Source organism: Manacus candei, unplaced genomic scaffold (genome assembly GCF_025592945.1).
Source record: "Manacus candei isolate 608988 ecotype Guabito, Panama unplaced genomic scaffold, ASM2559294v1 h1tg000171l, whole genome shotgun sequence".
Taxonomy (NCBI): Eukaryota; Metazoa; Chordata; class Aves; order Passeriformes; family Pipridae; genus Manacus; species Manacus candei.
Window position 1 is genome coordinate 248,328 of NW_026138219.1, and position 21,307 is coordinate 269,634.

A 21,307-nucleotide genomic window follows, 5' to 3' on the forward strand; every position below is an offset into this window, starting at 1 on the left:
CTGTATCCAGTAGAAATAAGAATGCTACCAACATCAGAAATTTGGGCAAAGGAAGAAAGATGAAGTACTTTCACATAAAAGAAATTCTAGTGATCTGGGAGTCAACTGAGATGGAAAGAATTTGTCTGTATGCAAAGGACGTACTGGGTAACTCCATGTTTCAGCAAAGAAACCATGTGCAGAGGGGGATAAATTTAGCCTCTTTGCAGGATTATGGACAAAATCAAAGGAACCAAGAGATTCAAATTTAATTGCTGGGTATAATATTGCCCCAACATTGCTGTCCTCCAACTCATATTTTACACAGAGCTGAGATAGTTAATTATGTATGGAGAAATAGTTATCAAAGAGCAAATATTCATTTTCATATATATGTGCTTAAAATTGTAAAGACTGAGGTTCCTCATGCTTGGTAGGACATGGGGAAAGATAATTGGATTAGAACAAATGAAGGCCAAAAAAGGAGGAAAAAGCAGAATGTACGCATTTGTAAGGCACAAGATATTTGGAAAAATGATGACTTGGGAACAGAAGAAAAAAAAGATCTCAAAATGAACCAGAAATGAAGAACCAGCGCTGTCTTTTCTATATCGTGGCAAAGAGGGCTTTCATCAGGAGAGAAAAATGTCATTTCATGCAAAAAGTTAGGGATCCTCAAATGCTCTCCATTAACCCCCTATAACTCCTTCAACCAATATGCTAGAAGTCTTTTTTATCGTTCCTCATTCTTCTTCTCTGGAGTTCTCCAGTGTCGTCCCTCTCACTCTTTCCCCACTACACCCTTACCCGCATAAAATTTTCCACACCCTGCTGTCTTGTCAATCATATCAAATGTTACCAACAGTACATTTAGAGGCTGTTTTGTCTGCCACAAGTCCTCAAACAGAAAAAAAGTTTGTTTGACAAACTGACTGTTTGGCTATTAAAGATGTTGAGAGAATATGCTTCAGCCTCTTGATGCTGATACTTTAAATTCATAAAGCTGTTCAACTTAGTATTGCAAAGCAGCCTAATAATATAACAAGTACTGTATAAAATATAGAACATACCACATTCATATAACTCCATTGTTAATGAACACTTTACTATTGAGAGTATTTCTGACAGGATTTTGACATAAATTTTCTTGGGGCTGTTACTAAATTTCTTATCAATAATAAAACAGATTTTTTTTTATAAACTTTGTCTGTCATATAACCATTCTTTTTATAGAAACAAATAGAAAATCTCCACATTTGAAAAAAAGTGCCATAAACTGTTGTTATATTATGCGGAATCAATTATACCCTCATCAGACTAGCAGTATGGTAGTAGGGTTTATTTTTAAGAAAGGTACTCTAATAATAAGAAATTTAGGTAAAGAACTTTTCTAATCATACTAATTATAACTATTATAGTAGTAATTAATTGAGAAACACCCAAGGCCAGAAGTCTGTCCCCACTGCTCTTATTTAAAAGTCTGATCAAATGCAACATAGTGAATGGCACTTTGATGGTTTCTGCAATTTTACTACCTTTCATTTCACCAGAGCTGGAGTTCTGGGAATTGCATTAAAGTGACAAAGAAGGGCTTGCAGAATTGAGTCTGAGTGTTCTGTGAATATCACATTATTTTTGATATATTTCTGCTGTTCAAGTTATCTATATCCCTACCTGGATAATGGAGAGCTAACTATTGTCTCCACATTGTATTTCTCTAGTTGCCCTATAATCAGTTGCAGAGAAATTTATGTTCTTTATCTGGTTTCCCTCATCTGGGCTAGGAAAACTCAATTCTTTAAAAACTGTATATTCCAAATAACTTCTGACACAACCAAGATAACATCTCGATGTCAAGCTCTTTATATAATGTCTTAAGCTGGACATTGCACCTACTTAAGACCAGAAAAAACACTGTAACCCTTCATATCTTCCACGCAGCAACACTACTGATATATAGGAAGTGTCTTCTGTCTTGAGCCAACACTTGGCATCTTAATTGGTTAATTAATGAATCCACTAAAGCAACAGATTCCTTCCTACAACACTCTTGGGCAGTTATTTTTCATATTGCAAGCATGCTTCCTAATTATAATACTGTACATTACGTATATGCAAGCAGCTTATGTTTTATGAATTTCATCCCCCTGGTTTTAGAGTAATTTGCTGCCAGTCTCTGACTTATTTACCGTGTGCTTGTGACTCCACATAGCTGCTCATATAACACAAATACATTCCTTTACCATTATAGCATTCAGTAACGATGTCAACAGCACCTGGAAAAGATCAGATTGTCTTCCAACCGACCAGACTGTCCACAAATCTTCTATATGCCCCCATAAACCCGAGATGCACCCTAGTCTGACAGAAAATAATTTTAAAAATTGCTTAAATACTGTTTTACAATCAGATATAGTTCTGCCTTTTTGTAATTTCAAGAAGAATTATCTCCTTAGTTTATCAGGAATTTCAGACAGAATTGTTAAAAGTTTTACTGAAACAAAGGCAGCCTTTCTCCTGTTTTCTTTAGTACACATGCTGCCTAAGAAAAGCACTGGATATGATTTCTTCTTTGATGCAAGTATGTTGACAATTTTTTAATGTCTTTATTATTCACTAAATCCTTGCACACTGATTCATATATTTCCAGTGTATTTCTGGTAGGCTCATTGGCTTGTAATTACCAAGATAATTCCTGTCTTTTCAAAATGCACTTCTTCAGTTCACTACACTCTCCCTCTGACTTTCCTGAGTTGTCTGTGACAGTCTGTAGTGTCTTATCTAGTTCTTTACATTTCCTGACATGTAGTTTAGGTAATTATTTTTCCTTTTGTGTATTTCTCAGCTTGCCTATTTTTACTGTGTCTCCACTGAAAATTATACAAACATCCAGCTTTCTTCTCATCTACACTTTTAAAGACACATCATAAATTGTTACATTTTTGTCAGATAAATAGTATTTAGACAAACACATATCACACATTAGACCTGTAATAGTAGATCAGATACATTATCCCAAATATTATGGTACTCATAGATGCTTAAAAGAAGAAAGGTAAAAAAAAAACAACTGGTATAGATGGACAGCAGCCAACTACTGTCCCACATCTAGACTGGCAGAACCTGTTCCCTGCCCTCTTACTTGCCCTTTTCTTTTCTAAAGGTCACTCAGATGCTCACAGCCAGCCAGAACCAGGACACAGAAATATTTCTGACACATTAATCCCTGCTTCTCTCTTTCCCAGTCATGTCGTCTTCCCATTCCTCTCGTTGTACAGCCAAAATGCAGGCAACTGCTAACACAGCCAGCACACACAAGTGCAGCTGGAATCTTTTCCAAGACCACAAGATGAGGACACATTTTGCCCTGTGGTTGTGAATGTCTGCATTTTGGTCTAGCAAAAGGCACAAGGACCTAATTTTTTGAGCAGTTCAATCTCTTTCAAACATCTAATAGAAAAGTATCCAAAGCAGGAGGAAAAGTTTTGAATATTCAGTTGATGGAACTGAAAATGCCTTTGTTAAATCCCTTTTCCCTCTGCTTCTATACTTAAATGATTAAGAGTTTGGCTAGAACTGAAAAATCAAAGCTTTACTTTCCGAGAAAATGTTCCTGGCCATTCAAACTGCAAATGAACAGCTAATGTAATTTGAGCTATTGAAGGTCTGTACTTATTCCCATTACACATTTTTCCCATAGTTGTGTGTCAGTTATATATGACATACTTCACAGAACCTATAAGTTGAAAGTTAGCAGCGCTTTGTAGAAACTAATGAGTCTTTGTAACTTTTAGAAATCATGTGATAGGATTATTTTTTGATAAGTAGTATGAACTGTGAAGGAGGAATTTTGACCTGAGCTGGAAGTACTGGAAGAATATAATTAAGTAGATTTCAAACTCCATCTGTAGTACATAGCTATGCCAGCTGCAAAGATGCGCAACTGAGAGATATTCCTTTCAAACGGAAGCAATCCATTTCATCTGCATATGCCAGCAGGGACAACACAAGAAATATCTTTCAAACGTCGAAAATCTGTCTTCACACTCCTGTATACAGGAAAAAATATTATAGCAACTGAAATCTAGTGATCTAGGGATGGACTAATTTCCCACATTTCCTTGGTTTGCCAATCTCATCCTTTGACACCACCAGCTCAATTCACTAAAATTCAAGATAAGCCAGTGTCTGGGAACAGGCTGCTCTGTGGTAGGTCCACTGCTTTACTACCACCTAAAAGAAAAGGAGGATGCACCCACAGTGACTGTGCAGCTTCAGGCTCTGCCATCACGTGATGTGTCTGAGCATGACAGAACAGCAAAAGAGTTCTGGAAATCCACATGCTTTGAGCAGAGTGCCTACACTTAACACATTGCCTTCCATAACCTTAAGCACAAATCCAGCCATCTTACAGCATCCATCACACTGTGCCAGCAGTGTCGAGTTTCTGAGTAATTTTGTCAGAGAATTTAGAACAACCACAAAAAATTTTGCATTCTCAAGTACTATATGAAAAAACTCACTATTCAGACTAAATGACAAAGAGAATTAGTTTCTAACAGACCTGGTACAAAGCCAATAAATTTACTTTCCACTGGTTTTCAATGAAATTGGTTAGTCCCCTAGACAAATGAAGTATTTTTTTTTCTCTATTGCCTTGTTGTGGTTAGCATCTGAAACTAAGGAAAGAGTTTTTTACTGGTGTGATAATCCCTTTTAAAGATTGAAACTAAATTATTCTACTTAGATTTCCTAGATTTAGCCAGAATTCCATTGCATTCATGTGACTTTATTTCTGAAGACTTTCATTTCTAAAACACACATCACTGTTGCCTGAAATAATATAGTTCAAGACATTTTTATAATTAGTTATAGCAAAGCTTCATAATTAGTTACAGTAAAGATCAGATCTCTTCTAAGCTATTATTTTTATGGTGAAAAGGGTATTTAACCTACTCATTCTATTACTTCAATGTCATTTATGGAACCAGTGTTTATATTATTTTATAGTGAGACTATAAAAGTCTAACTTGCACTGTTAAATTATTTGTGAACATCTTGTCATATGTTAGATTCTGCTACATTTGAACTTTATATCTCTAAAAATGTTCCTCATTCACACATGAATAGTGTGAACAAAGGCACATCCAACATAAACTTCTCTTTTTAAAAAAAACTTTAAGATATCAAAGCACAGTGAATATACAAGTAATAGAAGGAAAAGATGGGGGGGGAATCAAAGAAACTGAAGCTTACAATCAGATGTAATTTTTTTTCCTCAGTTTCTGCCCCTCTTGCTTTCCTGATGAGAGACAGTTGACCTTGGAAAAAGCTTCGCCTGCTTTAATCCTGGGAAGTAGTTGGGGCTTGTATACTCAGGTTTCAGAAAAGTAGGGCAATGAACTATCATTCTGTCTTATTTCTGTGACCACTTTTAAACTAGTAACTCTCCCTGCAAAAGGATTTAGATTTCTCTCCATTCTTTTTCTTGTGTTCATTTTCACTCACTTTCAAACAGCCACCCTTAACTACAACGTTCACTGGGTATGCACTAATCCCTGAACCTTCTGGGTGTTTCTCTCAAGATTTTTTTTACTCCAGGAGCTTTTCTCCATTTTTTTAGGCTTCAAATTAAGTTTTACTTCCAAACTGCAAACTCAAGCATTAAAATTAAAAGAATGAATGAAGAGAAATTTAAAGTTCAACACAAAATAGAATAAAGGCCAGAAACAGGAGAGAGACTAAAGCCCAGAAAAGCTGTACAAACTTTTTTTCTTGAAATAAGATTTCTCCTGCTCAGGGTTACACATATAATTCTGATAACATGGAGTGAAGGGCGAGATGTACCACATATTCTCTAGCACCTAGATAAAATGAGATGCCACTTTATTGGTGTGCTACCTTCCATTTTAAGTAGGTAATGGGAATCAGTGATATTTTGCCTGTAATAAAGACATTTGCTGCCTTTGTAATCTGTCAAATTGTTAGTGCACTCTGAGTACATATTTCCTCTAATAAGCAATATGGAATAGAGTAAAACTATAGAAAAAGTAGTGATGACTTTTGTAAAATGTAGTAATCACTTCACCTTCAGAAGACCACATAAGTGAACCACGCAAGAAAATTGGGAGAGACAGAAAACACAGCGGAAAGAGTCTGAAAACCCTTCTGAAATGTCGTGCCACAACTGATTGCTAGAATCTCTACTGTTAAAACAAAGCACTTGAAAAGCAGCCACCTCACAAGAAAACAAATTGCAATCAAAACTTACAGATCAACCCAGTCTAGGTTATGCAAGGCACCTGTAGCAGGCATGCTGGGCTTGAGACTTGACTATTTGTTGTTTAAATGCAGAAGACAAAAAGGTGTCTTGATGAAAGTCAAGGTATTTTATGCTCCCCCATTTCTTTGCTCTCTCTTTAAGGAGTAAATTTCACTCAAGAAGCAACTTGAAGGATAATGTAGGGATTAAAATGAGTAGAAACAGGAAAATACTGGCCTTCAAAACACAGAGATTCTATACATTGCAAACAGCAAAATGGAAGTTCTTCTGCTGGTCTAAAAGGCACATCACAGATCTAAAGCTGATTGAGGCGCAGACTACATCCCAAAGAAAATTAAAGGTAAGAATTTTAGCTGTGTCGATCAATTTTGTTCTCCAGGAGTCAACAGAGCTGTGTCAGCTCTGCAGCAGCAAGGGGCAAGCTGAAAATTTTAGTAACATCTTAAAAGCTAGATTTCCCATAACCTCTAGTAGTTTCATTGTCAGTTTGACTTTTTCCCATGAGAAAAATTCATTTTTGTAGATTGTTTACAAGGCAGGACATTATTTCAGACAGGGACACAGATGATGTGAGCGATGACTGTGCTCAGAAAAGAAATGCTCATTTTCAAATTATGAGAAAACAGAGAAGACATGCCAGAAGGTGGTTCTTAAATAAGTTACAGACTATGAAGTGTAAAGTAAGACAAGTGACTTTTCAAAGTCTCAAATGTCATATGCTGAACATATGCCCTGTTATTTTTGTCTCCTTCACATCAACTACTGCAGCATGATCACTGGCCTTGACTTATTATCCATGTGGGAGAAGGGCAGACGGACACCTAAGGACAAAGATGTTATGCCAGTGCCATACGATTTTAAGTGAGAGGACTTGCCTTTTTAAGTTGAATACCAATTCCATTGCTTAGCTTAGTGAATAGAGCACGAGACCCAAAAATGCAACAAATGTCAGTTTATCCATCCCATGAGTTCCCCTTTTTAAAAGCTAAGTCAGTTCAATATGCTAGTCCAATTAGGTATATTTGAACAAATTCTGGCTGACATATGTGCAACTTCTACTGACTATCAAAATTTATTCACACTGTTTTCTGAACTTTCAATGATTTTATAAAACTTGAATTTTTACCAGTGCCAGTGTAAAATAATTGCAAACCTTGATTTAGCATACAAGCTTCCAGCATAAAAATATAAGACTATTCTTCATACCTACATGGAGTAGCCCACTGACTATTCAAGAGGAAAATTCAGGTTAGGTCCTTTTGGAAGTGATGAAAATATTTCACCTTTATGTAATGTACACTTTCAAAACCTGAAGCAATCCTACCAGTCTCTGTTCAGCCCTGAAAAACTCAATTGTGCAGAGCAGTGGATTAGGATGAATCTTTCTACAACACAAATCCATCACTTCTCCAAACTGATTGTCCAAGCTAGTATCAACTTGAATTGATTTAGAGCGAATGAGAGGTACAGCCACTCATTGCCATGTGATAAGCAGCACTTGCAGTCCAAAGAAAGAGTCTCAAGCAAAAATTTTTCCATTGTTCAGTAGCCTTATTGCTTCAGGTACCTATGATACTGTTTCCTAATTATAAATTACTAGAAAGGTCATTTGCCAAATTAAAAGGTGATGAGTGATAGCACGCTGAGGTGATATTTCATATTCGTGTACATGAGCTAAACTTGTCTTGCCTATGCATAAAGCAGTAACCACTGTGAAAGGACTCAGTAAATGAAATACTCAGATCTGAAATTTCAGGCTCAGATAAAGACTTGAGATCTCTCAAATGAATCAAAGGTCAGAGAGCACAGAGACCTCCACAATTTGCTTCCATGGCCTAATTACACTTCAGAGCACAACTGTTCAGCTTCCAGGGAATCAGAAAACCTCCAGCTTTCAGAGTGGCCATGCATTTGGAGAATTATTTCAGAATTATTCCCAAGATTTTTCTGTTCTTAGGATTAGAGGCTTTCCTTGGATGCTTTTTACTGCTCTAGTGGGCTAGTGGGGAAAAAAAAATCTTGAAACTTTTAAGGTTTCATAGTCTGTGGGAAGGTCTGAAAACAATACAATGGCACTGGCATCACTGTGTGAATAATTCACTGTGTGACTTATTGTTTCCCATAGTCTTCTGGGTGCACAAGGACCATAAGGCTTTAGCAGAAACACCCAGTTAGAATGCACATTAGTGTACCACATGGATCTTTGTTAACAATTTGCTGTTCCAGAAGCAACTTGCATGCTTTAACTTGCTTCCTCTTTCCAGCACAAATCTTATCAATTTATAATCTAATTATTACATAAATACTAGCTGTGTTAATTTATTCTAACCTTATGAAGCACTCCCTGCCTGAGAATTTTTAAAGACTATAATCTTACAAAAGCTTTGCTGCAGATTGCCTGTGGCTCTACTTAAGTTGAGGGGCTTTTTTGTTTGTTTTGTTTTGTTTGGTGGCAGAAAATTAAATGCCTCAACAGTTCAGAAGGGAGAAGAAACAGACACTGCTCTCAGAAAGTCGTCAGCATCCTAGGATGCTGCTTTTGGGTTTTGTTTGTATTATTTTAGTAGTGACTCTACATTGTTGCTAATTTGAACAAGATATTAATAAATTTTGTGAACACTTCACAGTCCTCAGAGGTTTTCCTCTGATCTGTTACCTCTTCTACTTACTTCCCCCAACAGAATTACTGCAAGAATGATGCTTTATCGGGAAAAACAGCTTTGTTGAATTTTTCTTATGCTCTAATAGAAAAGCCTAAATCTATTTTTATTTCATATTTTATGAAAATAAATCAATATAGTCCTCTATTAACCCTGAATCTGATTAATATGTACCTGAATTGCTTTAGTGCATCATGTCATTTTCCTCTGAGACCTGGTTGAATAACACCTCAAAGTTTGAGCAGCTGTGAAATATTCATTTAAGTTTTGGGTTGTTTGCATATTAATATGCAGACTGAACTCAAAATAATTTGAATGGAAAACCTGAAAATTTTAATAATAGAATCACAGGTAAAAATGGGGCTTGAGAGGCTTTTTGATTTATCCCTCTCTCTAAGCAGGATTAAATCCTAAACTATTCTTACCTTGAATAAAAATTTAAATCAGTGGGAAATTTTAACTAGAGGCATAATTTTCATAAAGTACTTTTCAAGCTGTCACACTTCTCTGAGCTTTCTGAATAGGCCTTTAACAGTTTAAGAATACTTTTGCTGGTCTGAGTCAAGGGAACTGGGGATGATATGGGAATTTGATTGTTTGCAGGCCATTGTCTAAATTTATAGCCAAAGCAAAGTGAGCTAAAAGGAGACAAGCTCTTTCTCAGGTAGAATTGGTGTAGTTAATTGGTGAACAGGCAATTTGCAAATATTCCACACTAAGAACAGTAGCAGCTTATTTTCCCTTGTGTTTCATTTCCATACTAAGGCACAAGCCACAGTTTCCTTTCAGGTATTTAGAATTAGTTTATTAACAAGTCATTTTAAACTAACAGTTTTACTTTTTGCATGTGAATATACCTCTCAATCTTCTAAAGTTGTGTTTGGTTTGTTTTGTTGGGTTTTTTTAAAGCCCACATCCTTATGATATTGTGTACCTGTACTTGTCTGGTGTGCACAGTTTTGAAGTTGCCTTTTGCCTTATACATGGAGAATCTACAAAATTTCAAATTAAATAATATTTTCAGAAAAACAATGAAAAGCAATAGAAAATAATGACAAAGTTAAATGCATCCAGTTAAAACCCTAATCCTCATCTCTTAATCCTCAAAATCTCTTCTATGCTAACCAAAATGTCCTTAGTGCCAATCAGAACATAAATTCCCAGTGTTGGATCTATACATATCTTGCAGCTTGCAGAAAGACAGCAGACCAAATTTAGCCCCAGTTTTCTCTTTCAAAAGCAGGATAGCAGTGACATCTTGGCAACACCTTGCAGATATTTAATTCCTTTCGGCAGGAGGTGTAAATGCTTTCCTCTCTCAGAAGCATACACCATGTATTATGGCAAACCTCCAATAAAAGAAGGTACTAAGAAAATTGCTTCAATTAATGCAAAAGACTGCTATGAAACCAGAAGGTATGTTGCATGTGAAGGGCTTCCATTAGTCAGGTCTCACTGCACATAGAGAGGCAGTGAATAGACAGGAGCAGGATTCTATTTGCTTGTAAACAGCAAGGTCTATTTAGAGCCATCACAGAGATCTCTGTTCTCTTCCTCAAATAGACTTGGCAGATGTTGTTGTAGCCTATGCAGTGAAAATAATTCTGTTCCCTTCAACAGCCCTCAGGTTAAAGAGGTGAAATTATACAATGTTCCATTACACTAAATATAATGCACTTAAAAAGCTGCAAGGATCTACAAAGATGTGCTTGCCTGAATTGTGTTTAAAATAAATCTTGGACCACACTACAGAACCTAAGACTATTTTGTTCTACAGCTTAGACCATACTTAAAGAAAACCACCTAGCGCTTTCCCTGAAATATGGATATCTATAAAGCCCATCATTCAAAGCTCCCCAAGGAGCCAGTCACAAACATATAAATAGATTTTCTGAAGATTTACCCTTCTGCTTAGGTTCTGGAATAGAAGATTTTTCAAGAGAGAGCAGTATCTGGCATTTGGTCACTACATTAAGGGTGTATAAGGAATCTGGACAAAACCTGGACTTTGGGTAGATTAGTAGAAGTTCCAGGCAAAGATTTTAATTGCAATAAACAATTAAACCATGCTGGGGGGGAGAGTTTCTTGTCAGAGGGGGAGGTTTTGTCTTTGCGGCTGCCAATGACAGCATAAGTACTAAATGTGTTTTTTAGCTGTCAGAGCAAGTGGAAGGGACATGGGATGATGATTGGTCATTATTCTTTTCACCTCCAGGCAGACCATGAAATTCCAGTTTAACTGACCTGACATGCCACAGCTAAGATGAAAATATGCTTATACAGAGTGTAAATAATCATAGAAATAGAGAAATACAGCATCCCTGTTGTCAGTAACTGAATCACAAATAAACTTAAACAATAGCCTCTTTGAAATTTGGCTAATGCCTGAAGAGAAAAGACGGAATGCAAGACCAAAATATCCACCCACAATCTCAACAAACAGATAATTAAAATCATACTTGTTTATCATTGCAAATTGGTTAACCTTTTTGTGTTGCTAAACCCTTACAGACTCCCACATATTTTATTGTAAAAAGATATATTAGTTTAGATGGACTTGGTTATAATTCCTTTGAAATCGATCAAAATTTCCATTGCATTTAGTGAGGTCAGGATTTATGCCTAAATCTGAGCTACATATTTTAAAATGCAATTTATGTGTGTAAATATATATATTTATGCAAAAACACAGCCACATTCCATTATTTTTTATCCGAATAAACACATTTTATCCTTCCAAAACCAAGTAGTCCCTTAAGACAATACTACAGGAACTCAAATATATATTGCATTTGGCAGTGTGCAGTGCAAGTATGACTGGAGTTGTCCACTGGGGTGACCAAGAAAGATTAATTTAAATTTATTATTTAATTTCTCTGAAGAAATTTAGGTGCATGAAGACATTCTAAACTTTTCACGGTGTTTTTTCTCATCTCTGAGTAAGTTCATATTAACTGAAATTAAGTCTTAGAACTATTAAGAATTTACCTTTTCAATTATGTTTCTAAACAAGATATGCTGTGTAATTACTGCGCAAATAATATATCAATATTTAAAAAAAATAATTCTGCTGAATGTCAGTTCTGGAGGCGTTAGTAAGGAAAAAACTGGAGAAGTAATGGAATTAAAATTGTGTACAAAATTGCTATATTCCCATTTTCCACAAAACCTGTAATGTAAATGAAGATTCTTGATCCAAAAATTATTTTCATACTGAGTAACCATTTCTTGATTTTACACTGGTACAAACAGCTCAAGAAAATCATAGAGGTAAAATGCCTCTGTCTATTAAACAAAGGATAACCCTAACCCTAGCCTCTACTAACCCAGATTTCAAGGACTTCAGAGTTGGAACCCATTTATACAGCTATAAACCTGAAAGCAGCATCTGTTGGGTGGTAAATGGTCCTCTGAAAAATGTCTCGTTTCTCATAGAGAAGGATGCAGCACCCTCCATACACAAGAAAGTTAGGGCAAGCTGCAAGTCTGACAGATGGATATAATTGGAGTGTTGTGAAATAACTGTGCAGAAAGAAGGGTAACAGCACACTCCGAAATTAGCCAGAAAGGTTGAAAAAACCCTGAGGAAGAATTTAATGAAATAGAAGTTGGCTGATATGCACAAGAGCCCAGAACTGCTGAAAAACTGCTAAAAATCTTCTTACATTTTCTGCCCAAAATCAAGATCAACTTGTAAAGAACACAATTTACAGTGATCCAGGTGGGATTGATACGTGGCTTTTTGGTACTAAGACACAGCCCCCGAGCATACCTACTCTTCTGTAAGACTCACAGCAAAATAAAACAGAAGTTGAAATGACTAATCCAGAAAAGCTGCATTTTGTTTTTCATTTGTTACTATAAAATGTTTTTCTGTATAATATGCAAGATATTTTTGGTTTTATTTCTATGTTTTGCTATCAGTATGAAAGTAATTTCCTTTCTCAGCTGAAATTAGTTTACCAAATCCATGAATTGAATTCTTCTTACAGAAATTGTTTTAATGAACTTTTTCTTGTCTTCTATAACAAAAAAGTGAAAGCTGACGCAGATGTAATTTCAGGTCTTAAAGGGAAGATTATAAAGAGTGTTTTACTTTCTTCATATGCATTTTAATAATAAAACTTTCATGTTCCAGAATAATACAGTTTTAGCCACATATGCATTGTAATAATAGAACTTTTATGTTCCAGAATAATATAGTTATAGCCGCAGAAGCTTTCCGCCAGAGAAGTAAATGAGGAATATTATACCCTGTTTGAAGGTTTTGGATAAAGCCCTCAGTTAGCTGGACAATCTCATAGCATGTTTCTACAAAAACAGGATATTTCATAAAATAGAATCAATGGTCTTTCGCACTGGAACAGCCACAAGTGGAAAAATTAATTGAAAATATCTGTTTTATTAGAATGATATTTTAGAATATGTGAAACACAGCCTGTCCACACTGGAAACTGCAGCTCTATTTGCTTTCAACATCATTGATATTTGCTAGTTTCTTATCTCCAAACAGCCCTTAAGAAGACAGCGACTGTTATGCAGCCAAAGCAAGGTTCAGGCTCTTAATAATTAAACATTTAGAAAGAAAATTGTCACTCACTGCTCTGCTAGCCTCAATACTTCATACACACACAAAAAAAATATTATTTCCATGTCTCCTGCTCATTTTCCTAATCAAAGTGGCCCTTGGAGGTGAACGGTCTGCTTCCTTTCCTTCAAGATAATATAATTTTTACACCCATTGCAAATTGTCCACAATGGGGTGGTTGACAATTATGTTGCAATTATGATTTTAAAAGAAGATGTGATTATTATTTTAAAAGAATTATTATTTTAAAATATTGTTATGTTAAAATATTTATGATTTTAAAAGATTATTATTTAAAAGAAACTCACTAATATTAGCCAATTTGGGTGAATCTTTGTTCCATGAGTCTGGACAGAAACTGTCTCCCATCTGGTCATAAGCACAAGGGGATCAGTTCAGGCTAAGGTTTTCAACCCAGCAGATGTCTCAGTTCTTCTCCACCTCTCATGCATTGCTAAGGACAAGATAACAGCTAGGCCAATCAAACAGATATTTTTATTCTAGCTACGTAAAAAAAACAAACAACTGATGTGGTAGAACTCAAACAGAAAGATGAGCAGGAACAAGAGGTATAATTATGCTGTGGAACATATCCTGCAGAAAAAAAATACTGGAAGAAAAGGTATGTCAAGTACAGCTCCCGAAAGTAAGGGTGAAGCTGATGCCAATTAACAAATTTTCGTTATTTGTTTGAAAGTTAACCCATGGGGAAACTATGCCAGAAGTGATGGTTTGCCCACAGAAGACACTGAGGGAATATCAATTTTCATGAAGGAAAATAGGAATGTTTTGAGCTCTCATAACAGTGAGAAGAACTGTCATGACTCAACCCACACTAACTCACAGCTGGCAAAGCTGGCAAATGCACTCAGCTTCAGTATTATATTATTTTGCTTTTGGGGAGAGCATACTTAGAATCGAACATTTAATGAGTACAGCCTCCTTTTGGCTGATCAGAGGCATGTGTCTGATGCCTAAAATGTTGCTAAAGAAAAAACTCCGGAGCAATTAATTGAGGGTGAGATAAGAAAAGGGTTTAATTTGTTCCTAGGTATAGATGTTACAGGACGTGCATTCAGGCTGTGCCTGAGATGTTACATTTTATAATACTGCCCGATCAATCCAGGTTTTGTCCATCCTGTTGCTTTTGCCCTGGTCCACCCCCTGGCCCACCCCCTGGGAATTGGGTCTGGGGACCTTTTGGGACCACTTCTTCATCATCATCATCATCTTCAGAGTACAGAGGGTACACAGTCACCCAGTTCTTGACTGTGTTCTGTGGTTCAGGCTAAGATATGAGTGTTCTCAAACAGCATAGGCCTGTTGACAAAAGACTAAACATATTCTACTGAATTCAGGGGTAGAATTGATATGGGGAGCATGGAATGAGGTAAGAGGGTTGAGGAATGTGTAAACTACTTGTGCTAAAGGGTGAGGGAATAAGGGTTGTTTCTAAAATCTACTTCTACTACCTAATTACTTATAAAATTAGAAAAATCAAAAAACCTAGATGGACCTTACGGCATCAGTCTTTCCATTTGATTCAGTCACTGATCTGCAGTGTATAAATTCCAAAAAACAAAATGAAAAAGCAATATATATACTACCACATATTTTTCCAATATCTCATCACAACCCTGTTATACCACTGCCTTCCAACAAATAACATAGACCTGTGTATACTCAGTAGAGGATTGGAGTGTAATTTTTTGTATTCAGTATTTTGAAAAACCATTTCTTAACGTTCATAAGTAATTCAAACCTCTGTTTCCTGAACACACATTTTTTAAAATTGTGTGGCTACAGTCTAAGAAAACTGTAGCCCAAAATCTTACCTGTCTCTTAGATTGCTTATTCATCCATTTCTGAGACAAGTTTTAAGCAAACAATCTACTCTAAGAAAATAAAAAATTTAGTGGCTTTTGAGGAAAAAAATATATTACTGGCTAACACAGTGGCTTTAGGAAAGGGGTAAATAAACTGCTAAGGGCAAAGCTGACCTAGATTCTACACCTGTTAAATGTGACACAAGTAACTGCTAAAGGGAGTAAGTTCATAGTCCACTTTCAACAGAACAATGACTATGATGCCTTGGAGTGCTTTTATTTTTAATTTGATAGGTTTTAGAAGTAGTTATGTAGTGAATGTACCTGCATTTATTATGTCCCTTACCCTTTAGCATAGTAGTTAACACATATCCAACCCCATTACTCCCTTCTATATCAATTCCCCCTAAATTCCGGTAGCATATTTAGTCTCTTTTTCAAGATAGGCCTTCATTCTGCTTAAGAACATCTGCACCCTGGCCTGGACCACAAGATATCAGCCAGGCAAAGCAACCTTCAAACCCAGAACTTTGGAAAGCCTCCAAGGAATTTATATGCTCAAAGAACATGAAGATGAGGGGGTCCCAAAACTCCCCCAGACTCAATTACCGAGGGGCGGGGTGGGGGCGGAATGGGACAAAGGCCGGGCGGTGGGCAAACAGGGATTAGCTGGACATCATTATAAAAATTATAACACCTTGGTCAGGGGAGCATGTGCGTGGTTTGTATTTCCGGAGCCTGAGAGGCTTCATTAAAACCTTCCCTTATCTTACCTCCTACTTAAATTGCCCCGGAGTTTTTTCTCCCTGAATTTTTTAGGCAACAACTATGTGAAGACCAAATTTGGAAAGGAATGTCTTTCTGTACAATAAGATTCGATCACAGGCTGTAAATTCAAATCCTCCATTTGCAAAAGCATGTAGTTATCTATGACTCTGGATCATCCTGGTTTGAAATTCTACATATGGTATCCCAAACTTCTGAATTCTCAGAAAAATTGAACTGATTTCCATATTTCATAAGTCATCAGTAGGAGTACAGTTTGTTGAAAAATCAAGTAAGATATCATGCCCTAGAGAATTGCTGAGTACCTAACATTTTGAAATTGATTATACTTCGCAAAAACCTTGGATTTCAAAATAAATATTCTACGGTGGGTCAACACTGACATTGCCAAGCAAAGCTGAATTGTGAGATAATAAACTGCCCTCCCATACTTTTGTATTTTCTGGCAAGAATCTGAAGTGACAGCATATTAAAAGACTATTTGGTGAAGCACTTTCTGAAACTTAATAAACAAACAGAGCTGAAAAATTGATAGCTTGAATTAAATCAACATACAGCAGTAACAGGACATAGAGCCTCTGTTTTTGAAAAGAATTTTATGAATCCAGCAAAAGAATGTAGTGATGAAATCTTCCATGAATTCAACAGGCTAGAATCCAGATTTTGTGGCTTCTTTGGTGAGAAGATTAGTCTTATATTCACAGGACACCAGTAGCTCCAGATATCAGAGCTTTCAATATCCATTACTCTTGCTTTCCTTTGGCACCTTTTATGATGCACACTCTTGTTCCAAGCCTGACTTGTGGGCTACAGCCACAATGCTATATGTTTACTGTCATACCAAAGAGTCTCCAGGTACAGCACAGCTTTACTTCCACAGTATGGGAAGGATGTGAAATTTTGCTTCAGAAATGTCCTCCTACAAACGTTTTAGTGGTCTGCCACTCAGCTGATTATCATGCTGGTTATACCTGTTCCAAAATAAGAAACCAAATGCCCAAAGTAATATACACTATTTACAGTCCTTTAATCAATTTCTATTAAGAGAATGCTATCAGAATGGTACACTAATAAGCCCTTTCACTTATCAGGGAGATGGGATGAAAGCCGCCTGACAACAGCTAATAATGATCCCAGTTCTGACACAAGATGGTTATTTGTGACATGCTGGCACCATCTGTGGGTGTCACACAAAACAGGCAGGTCAACTCTAAGCCCAATATTGTAATCATAAATGGCATTTAGAGCCTAGAAACATCCATCAAGCCTCTTAAGCATCTCTGAAGTTTCTGTTAGCCATATTATATTACAGCTTACAAAAATGGTTTTTTCAAAACTTGCAGTGTTTGAATCACTACAGTGAACTCTGTTACAAAGGTACAGCAATACTGTAAGACCTGGATTATTTAACTTGCTATTACTAAACACAGAATATTTGTGGGTACCTTCAAACTCAGCATATTCTGTGATTCGGTAATTTCATAGACAGCTGAGAATGAAAACTTTCAGATTCTGCTTACATGTTTAAGTTATACTCTACAACTAAGTCAAGACATGTGAAATTTAACTCCACATCCCAAATCTAAAATTACACAGAAAAATCCAAAAAGCATTTGAAAAGTATAAATATGGCAGAAGTAAGTGAATCTCTTCACTGACTTCTCTGGAGGTTGCACTTTTAAATGTTCCAAAACCAGAAAAAGAAGTCAAAGGGATTGGGACTGGATGTTCATGGAGAACACCATGACTAGAATGTGCTCATTTTCTCTCAGAGAAGGTTCCACCCTGAAAGGTAAGCACAGCTCATCTGCCACAGAATCCATTTTGAACCTCTGCAATTTTAGGTCCAGAACATTAAAGAAATCATTACATCTTAGACTCTTCTATTTCAAGAATGATGGCTATACTCATCCAATTTTGTCTGCCAAATTTTGTTTGTCGTGTGTTGTTCAGGGCTGCAAACCCTTAGGTTTTTTCTCAATAAATGAATTACATTTCTCTAATTAATTAATCCCTGTATTGACTTGAACTTAGTTTGCACTGTTACAGGAGGGATTAGAATAAAAAATGATGAATTTTCTAACTTTTTTTAGTTGCTACATATGATATTAGCAATAAGAAAATAAATGTTTTCTAGAGTATTAAAAAAAAAAATTCAAAAGAAGCAGAGCAATGAGTAGTTGCTATAGTATTAGATTGGAAATTTCTCCTTGGCACATATTCTGCAATAGTCAGATTTTCCTTATGAGGACTTGTAACAAGAGTCATCCCAGACTAATTGTGGATTAGTTGTGAACTGCTGTCTCTTCTCACCTTAGAGAGGAAAATCTCTGGGAAATAGTCTAGGTTTTCAATATTGCTGGTAATCACATGGCCCTAGCCCACCTATAAATATAGTACAATATGTTGGTGTATTGTATTCCAGTGATGTTTCTAGAATTTTGTTCTTCATCAGCTTTATTTGACGGCTATCAATGGGTTATGTAAAAATCTGTTGCAGCCACAACATGTAAACTCAGAAATGTGATCACACTGACTGAGGCCAGAGCATATTGCACTCTTCTGCAGAGACAGAATTGCATGGTCTTTCAAATGGGCCAACCAAGGCACCTTTCTGAGGCCTTATATCAGCTTTAAATTACTTAAAAGGGAGAGGGAGGATAGAGAAACTCAACCTGAGATCTTCCTGGCAGCCAGAAAGCAAATAGCATTTCAATATACTCTTAAATAGAGGAAGTATTTAGAACCTGCTGAGCTTTACTGACAACAGCTGCAAGGTTGATCCAAAGCTTTGATTTTCTTGCTTCTCCTCCCCTATGATTCAGAGGGAGAGTGTAAGTTTTCTCCAAGAACCTAGAAAATAAAGCAAGATTGCTAGGTTTTCTGCCATGAGTTGAACTCACTATTTTCTAAGATATACCTTCCTAACACTGTTGCCTGTATTTTCACTGAGGAGTTTGGAAGTTTCCATTGAGAATGCATGGGCTGTAGTTCATAATTTACTGGGATCAAATATGCCAGAAGTGACTCCAAAGGTTTGAAGTTCTCTTAGCAGTTTAAAACCTGCAAAGCCATCTGTAATTTGTTGTTCCATGCAGAAGGTTGGCTTCAACAGATGTGTCTTTCAGACACCAGAAGTAAATGGGCATTTATTGCTTCCGCTTTTAACTTGCACTTCAGGAGTTCCAACTTGTAACTCTTCTGTCACCAACCAGCATTTTCTGGTTTTTTTCATCAGAGTTCCCTTCCACAGGTGCAGTAAGTGAGGGTTGATCTAAATGATCTTTATCTATGTCTGATTTACATAACTGTGATGAGTCTTCTGGACTTGCTGGTTGGCCACATAGAAAAGAAATCAAGTTAATGTGATGTTAAATGTGATGCCCTAATTAGCACCTTCTCTCTATTCTACCTTCAATTTCTGTGGAAACTTATCTGCAGGATTCTTGGCTCCGTTTTAAATTTTGTTGAAAATTTAAAGTATTTTAATAATCAAGGGAGACTGGTAACATAATTGCAGAAGCATAGTTTCTTAGTTTAGGTTTCTATAACAGCCAGGTGTCTGCAGTCAAAATTTAATCACTCTGCAAATGGCAAGGAGCAATTCTGGTTATGAAATCTCGATGAAGCAATGTTTTAGCTCAACAGATAATATTTTTTCTTCCATGTCTCTGTCTAAAGAGAGATTTCTGGTGAGTACATGTGCTGGACATGGTGTTTTTCCATGTCTTCATAGTGAGTCATAAGAATACAACATTAGCTTGTTTCCTACCAGTTCCCACCCCTTCCCACCCCTTTTTGGTTGACTTTTCAGGAGGGTTTTTTTGCATTTCAATGAATTAATGTTTCATCAACTTATACATTGTTGAACTCTATTTCATTGTTCTCCCTAATTAATGGTGTCTCCCTCCAGCTTCAAGGCAACCAGACTGAAGTTTATTTTAAAATAGATATTTATATAACAAAGTATACATGAAACCTGGGCAATTTCTATAATTTTATGAATAGTTAGTGTCTGTATCAGAAACCTTTTTTTTCAGCTTGCCTTCCCAACCTGTCTAAAACAGAGATCCCAGGACACCTTGCATGCAGGCTTGTTCTTTACTACAGTTGGAGCAAATCTACAATCTTAGTTAAAAAGGATCAGTGCTTTTATCTAGATGATAAGGAAAGAATCACAGCTGTTTAATTGTTTGTTTTCACAGGCGGGTTTCCTAAATGACCAGAAAGAGACTATAGCAATAAAACTACTGAAAATCTAATTGTGAAAAACAAGAAATTTGCTTTTTCACTCTCTAAGGACAAAAGAAACACTTACCTCCTTCCTCTTTTTCTATGTCGTCATCAAGTTTTCAGTACTAAACCACAATACTTACAATAGCAAAACAGAATCAGCCTACAATGGAAAGTTCACAATTCCTTTGCTGTGGGCAGGCATTTACCATACAGTTTTACGGTATTGATATTAGTGCCTTTCCAACCTTTGAAAACAATTTTTAGAGTAATTTTACTAGTGGGTTAGGTTTTACATAAGAACAGAGTGCCAAGTGATTGATGGCAGCTACACAAATACAGTACAGCGATCTTCATTGCAGAATAACACTTGAATAACTATCATTCAGATACAGATTTAAAGATTCCATTTCACCAACAAGGACATTTATAGAAATTATAAACATATCTTTGCAAAGCACCAGCACATTACAGACCTATAGATGGGCAGTCAGTGAACCACCCTCACAAAGATTAAACAGACCACCTAAAATTGTTGCTAATTTCAATAGCCAAGGAGCCCAGAAGACATAATATTTTGATCAAGCACGGCTACTTTAAGAAAGTAAAAAATTGAAAGGCTTAGAAAATTATGTGTCCTGTTAGGCTGGCTTGTACATATAGAAAACCACTAATTTAAAAAATGTTACTTACTTTTTGCAGAGCAGAGATTTTTAAGTATTTGCCTATCCATACCACACCCTTCAGAAATAATTAGTCAAACTCTTAGAGAAACATCCTAACGATTTATGATTGATTCCTTACTCTAAGGTGCTTTGAGTCTTCATTTTAGTTTCATGCGTTGGCATAGAGGAAGGTCAATATTTACTCAACCCACATATATCCTCACTGACATACACCAGTTTTTCCCACCTATATGGCAAAATAAGTAAATGGGAACTCTGTGATGGAG